Source organism: Leptonychotes weddellii, chromosome 2, assembly GCF_054177405.1.
Source record: "Leptonychotes weddellii isolate Sample4059 chromosome 2, ASM5417740v2, whole genome shotgun sequence".
Lineage (NCBI taxonomy): Eukaryota > Metazoa > Chordata > Mammalia > Carnivora > Phocidae > Leptonychotes > Leptonychotes weddellii.
The window spans coordinates 149904497-149910854 of NC_138370.1; the positions used below are offsets into that span (position 1 = coordinate 149904497).

Consider the following 6358-nt stretch of genomic DNA (forward strand, 5'->3'; position numbering starts at 1 on the left):
GGAGAAAAAGGGGGGGGGGGCGCCTAAATCATTCCGAAACAAAAGTGCTCCAAGGCGATGTGAGAGCCAGCCTTTTGTTGAATCAATGAGACCACATAGACTAAGATTATCTTTTCTCTGGTTAATCATCCCCCAGATGGAAGGTGAAGTACCTGCATTATCTGCAGAAAGCACCTGGGGGAAGAAGTCTTGGTCAACTGCGAGGAGAAAAGGCTTTGAATGTCTGGAACGGTCCTTAGGCTGGGTGTGGCGGTCCCCTTTGCTATGCTAATTAGGTGCCTGCTAGAGGTTTCTCCCCGGGCTGACCCAGGGCCCGTGGTGATTCACTAGGAGCCCAGGTGGAGGCTGCCTCCTTCAGAGAGCCAGGGCCAGGGGGTGAGGTGGCAGTGAGGGGAGGCCAGATACCAGCCTAGATCCAAGCCCCGTATCTGCAAGCGAGGGGGAGCCAGAGGGAACATCTAACGGCTGAATATGCCTCAGGCAAGTTCAAGGACAACTGGTGGAAGGCTGGGCAAGGTGCAGGTTCCCGTGCGCCCTTACTCTGAGCTCACACGTCGGCCTCTGGGCTGTCCCCTTGCAGGCAGCCCCTTGGCTGGCCGTTAGCTACCTCAGGGCACTCCATCTGTGCTTCTAGGCCCAGCCATTTCGTTACCTTGTGGTTTTTCTCCTTGGTTTCTTAGCCACACTTATTTTGAGAAAATGTTAACCCTTTCTCATCTGAATTAAGGTATGTAGGGTATGCCTACATCTTAGTCAGGAAAAAGAAAAAGGAAGAAAGCGCTTATGATCTAGGCATGATGAATGTATAATCCAATTTATTTATTCTCTGTCTTAGGAGCCAGCTAGCTGTTCGGTTCCAACTTCTGTGTTCCTTAATAGCTGTGTGACCTTAGACAAGTGAACCTCTCTGAGCCTCAATTCCCTCCTCATCAATCACATCCAACTCACAGGGCTGTATGATAATAAGGATCCAGTAAGTGAAGAGGATTGTAGCAGACACTGCTCCATATCTACCTAAATATCTATTTCCTCTTTCTTCTCTAGTAACAGATTTTTACCGGAGCACATGGCAGCCTGAAATAAAGACTACAACTCTGAGTATCGCTGGAGCTAGTTGCTCCATTTGACTGAGTTCTGGCCGATGAGTTACACATGGAAATGTGGTGGTCGGCTTCTAGGGAAGGTCCTTAAATTGGAAAAGAAATGCCTTCTTGCCCTCTTGTTTTTCTTGCTGGTTAGAATGTGGAAGTGATGGCTAGAGCTCAAGCAGCCCTCTTGGCACCAGGAGGCAGTGCACTAAAGATGGTGGAAAAGCAAGAAGAAAGACCTGGACTCCTATGAAATTTGAGGGAACCACTGTATGGTTCTTAAACTGCCTACTTCTGGATTTGTTACAAGAGAGAGGACTGAACTGACTTTTGAACAAAATCCATTTTGAGGGAGTTTTTAGTTACTCATTATTGAATTTAAATCTAACTAAGTCTGTACAACACAGAGAGTGTTTAGCACAGTGTAGGTAACATCTTCTCATTTTTCTGCTTTTAAGGAAATACATACCAAAGATCTCAAAAGCACAGACATAAAGCAGAAGGACCAAGAGGACCAAAGAAGGAACATTGGCCCACCCCTTCCTGGCCTTGGGGCCACTCTGGGCCTCTGTGAGTGGGACAAGAAATACTGCCTTCTCCAGGCAGAAGCTATGGGCCACCAGGGCAAGAGAGATCACCTAGCTTCCTGGCCTCAATTTATTCTCTCTGCTAAGCTTCTCCTGTGAGCCGCAATGGGATCTGAAGAAGAGGAAAAAGGGACAAAAGAGCCCCCAAGAAACACAAATTTTGAAAGTAAGTAGACCTGGGTTTGTCTCCGGGCTTCTCCTCTGCTCGCTCTGTGACTTTGGGCTAGTTATGGGCTAGGACTCTGAGCCCTAGTGTCCTCTTGTTAAAATGGAACCTGAGATAACCCTGGCCCCGCCTTGCAGTTGTAAGACACAAACAAGAAAATGTCAGTCAAGGTCTGAACGCAGTGCTTGACACATTGTAAATATTTGGCAAATGCTTAGAAATGACACCTGCATTTCATCTTTTACCCTTTCCAACCCTAGCCCCCAGCTTCCTCCAGACCCATTTACTGAGTGTCCCCAGCAGAGACTGTCTTTCCCCAGTGCCATGCCTTTACTCACTGGGTCTCTAGGTAGAGACCCACCACTTCCATCTGTCTCTCCTTATCTTTTGCAACTTCTCAGGGCAGCTCTAAGCCCTCGGTGACTTCCAGCCCTGGGTGTTCACTCTGCCTCCCCTCCTAACTTGATGTCCAACTGCTTACTAACATTTACAGCCTCGTATTGGTATTTAATCTTGAAGTGCTTGTCTCATCTTGCTAGCCTGACCGCAGGCTCTCCAAGGGTGTGGTTTGTGCCTTTTCCACCTTCATATCCCCTCAGCCCCTAGGTCAATGCAATGTTCAGACCTCAGTGAATACTTGCTGAACAAGGAAAACCAAATCCAATTATCCAGAACCCTCTAATTTGTTTTTCAGAATAGTTTTTGAACCTATGTGCCTATTGCTTTGCTATGTTCCTCAGAGTTCAAAGCACTTTGATGGTAGTGCCTTCCTGTATTATCAGGGGCTCAGTTAACTCTGCACAGCATAGAACTTAGGTCCAATCCCACAGATTGCTTTGCTGACCTTGGTCGGTCATTGGGCATAAAGGGAAGAGGTGAGAGAGGATTCCATTTAGGAGAAATCCATGACTCCAACCAACAGAAACAGTCAAAAATGTTTTATGGGTGGTGAGTCAATACCACTATTTGGAATTTGGGAGTGCATTTGTCTTTTGAAAGAGGAATATTGTAAGGTAATCCAACACTATTATTTTGAATATGAGAATGTATTTGTCTCTCTCTCTCTTTTAAAGAATGAAGAAGCTCTCTTTGCTCCTTATTTTAAAGTAAACTCTATGCCCAACGTGGGCCTCGAACTCATGACCCTGAGATCAAGAGTGACCTGCTCTACCGACCAGCCAAGTGCCCTGCATTTGTCTTTTTTTATTTTTTTTAAAAGATTTTATTTATTTATTTTGACACAGAGAGAGAGAGAGGGAACACAAGCAGGGGGAGTGGGAGAGGGAGAAGCAGGTTTCCCGCTGAGCAGGGAGCCCGATGCGGGCCTCGATCCCAGGACCCTGGGATCATGACTTGAGCCGAAGGCAGACGCTTAACAACTGAGCCACCTAGGCGCCCTGGCATTTGTCTTTTTGAACAGATATGTTCGACTTGTTTTATGTGCTTGTGCTGAATTTGCAAGCTGCCCCCCAGTGCCTCAAGGAAATGAACAGAAGAGCAGTAACACCGATTTGATAGCCTCTGGAGTGGGTGTTCTCCCCAGGGGAGGATGCCCTGCCTTCTTCCAAGTGAGCTAGAAAAGCCCACAGGACTGAGGTCGTTCTAGCTGCAGCGCGCATCAGAAATACCAGAAAAGAACATTTTAGAGCCATCTCTGTTGCTTTTCAGTAGGTAATTTGAGACTCACTTGGGGATGCTTATTAAAAATATAAATTCCCGGGGCGCCTGGGTGGCTCAGTCGTTAAGCGTCTGCCTTCGGCTCAGGTCATGATCCTGGAGTCCTGGGATCGAGCCCCGCATCGGGTTCCCTGCTCAGCGGGAAACCTGCTTCTCCCTCTCCCGCTCCCCCTGCTTGTGTTCCCTCTCTCACTGTGTCTCTCTCTGTCAAATAAATAAAAATCTTAAAAAAAAAATATATATATATATATATAAATTCCCTGGTTTCTAACCCCGCTCCCCACTCCTAGCAATTCAGTAGGTGTATGGCAAGATCCAGGAATCTAAATTTTTACCAAAACCTCACATGATTTTGATGTAGACAGTGATACACTGACCACACTTAAGAAATACGGCTTTAAGGGAAAGACATGTCATTCATTCTTAAAGGATCCACTATTACCTTCCCTCTTGCAATCTTTCTACTAGAGATGTGGCAATAATAAAGCAGTAAGGGTTAACAATCTGAGTTAAGATGGAGACGGAGCAATAATGTGAGTACAATTTTGGAGCAGAGTTCCTCCGATCCCAGAGATGTGGGTGGCCGGCTCTTCAAAGAGAGCTCTCGCTAAAGGGTAGGTCGAAGTGCTTTTCTGGGGCGTAGGGGAAGGTCCTGGAAGTGCTCCTAAACTGTGGAAGAGAGAAGTATAGTGGTCACCAGCTGTTCTGGGCGAGTGAGTCACCCGCCGATGTGGCAGGAACCACGGCTGGCGGAATGACTCCCTGGGCCGTGGGGGGCTGAGGGGGAGGTGATATCTGGGGTTGGAGAGCGCAGTGCATTCCGGAGGGGAACCAGACCTCCTGCACAGATGCCAATCCGCGCTGTCAGTCACCTTGGCAGCGACCAAGGAGGGAGAGGGAGGGGCGCATGAACGGTCTCAGCAAGACCACAGAGGTACTATTTAGTCACTGGTATTAAAAGCCCTGTGTTCACTGTCCCTGGACTCACCCTTGCCTCCCGCTTTGCCTCACCCCCAAATCCAATGACTAAATCTGGTCTGCTTCCCTTTGTATGTCCTCTAGCTAGCCCCTCTTCCGCTACCTTTGTTGTCCCACCGTCACATATCCTTTCTACATATTCCCGCCGAGCTCTACATATTGACCCGAGCTCTAGCTCCTCACCCTTTCTCCCTCGGACCCCTGGTCCTGCCTCCTGTCCCCTATCTCGGATACATCCCACAGACAGCCACCATTGTGTTCTCTCCAAAAACAGAAATCCAAGCATATCATCCCCTTAACTTAAAATCCACAGCTGGGTGGCACCTGGGTGTCTCAGTCAGTTAAGCACCTGCCTTTGGCTCAAGTCATGATCCCCGGGTTCTGGGATCGAGCCCCATGGTTGGGATCCTGGGATCCAGCCCTGTGTTGGGCTCTCTGCTCAGCAGGGGAGTCTGCTTCTCCCTCTGCCTCTCCTCCCCCACATTGTTCTTCTCCCTCTTGCTTACTCTCTCTCTCAAATAAATAAAATCTTAAAAAAATTCCACAACTTACCACACAGCTCAGTGGTTCTTAGATTCCAGTGCACATCAGAACCACCTGAAAGACTTGTGAGAGCATCATGAGGGGCCTCTTCCAGAATGCTCTTCACCCTCCACAGTCTGCTCCTTTCCCCACTGAAATTCCTGACCTTACAGTTCTCACAGAAGCCTCCTCCATCTCCCCTCCGTCATCCTGACCCCACCTCCACCACCATGTCCTCCTTACCATCAGCCACACACACTGAGCGCTTACTATGGTGCAACTCATTGAATGCTCACAGAAAAACAACGACAACAAACCCATGACATGGGTGCCATTATTCTTCCCATATTAAAGATATTGAAACAGGCTCAGATAGGTTCAAAAATTTAACCCAGTCACACAGCTAGCAAATGGCAGAGCCAGGATTCCAGGCCTCGCAGCCTGAGTCCTAACCCCTGCAAGTACCGATGCATGCAGGTGGACTTACACAGTCTTTGCTGCATTCTCTCAGAATATTCTTCTGGTCACTTACAGGTGTGAACACACGTACAGGGGAACATGAGGCCTTGCAACGGACTGTGAATGATTCAAGGAAGGATCTTCACCTTTGTTTCCTATGCCTACCACAGTGGGTTCTCAGTCAAGAGTGATTAAATAGATGAATTACTTGAACTAGGGTGTTTGCAAATGTAAATTTCCTGAATGGCCATGAGAAGGGAGAAACATTCCAGAAGATTACTTAAATTCCTTATAATATACCAACTCAACACATAGGTATCATTTTATATCAGGGGCTACATAGGTATCGCTATGATGAGAAGTATACATGAGGCGTGGGTATCACTTTATATTAGGGGAAACCGGGACGAGAATGGAGATCCAAAGCCCATTGGTACCATCTATTCTTAGTGGTTCACCATTTTGTCCATTTTCATTTTGGTCACCCTAATTACGTCTTTTTTAACTTATTCACAGTGAGGGGGGTTTTGATCCTCAGCATGGCATGAAGGCAGAGAGGCCTACATGGGAGTTTTACGAAATTTTGGTGAACATCTTTTCTACTGCTCTAGAAAAATGCCCTAGGAAGTCAACATTTGAAACAAAAACAAAAACAAAAAAATATAGGAGAAAGTGCATTAGAGTGCAAATTTCATGGGTATTTGGAACCAAGACCAAAACAATGTTTTCTGAAAATAACCCCCATTTACAACAGATCAGTTATCTTCTAGATACAAATCCAAAGTGCAGACCAACATCAACTTTTTCTTCTTCTCTTTTGCTGGAAAGGAAGTTGTTGCCAGCCAGCCCGAGGATATTTCCCCCTGCAACTTTTTTTCCTG

At 47.0% G+C, this 6358-nt stretch overlaps 1 long non-coding RNA gene across 1 annotated transcript; it reads left to right on the forward strand.

Moving 5' to 3' along the window:
* The first annotated feature begins 1685 nt into the window (after positions 1–1685).
* Positions 1686–5690, forward strand: LOC145720362 (uncharacterized). The gene is made up of 2 exons (XR_014143280.1): positions 1686–1841; positions 5553–5690. It is a non-coding gene; the product is annotated as an uncharacterized LOC145720362 (long non-coding RNA).
* Positions 5691–6358: the final 668 nt, after the last annotated feature.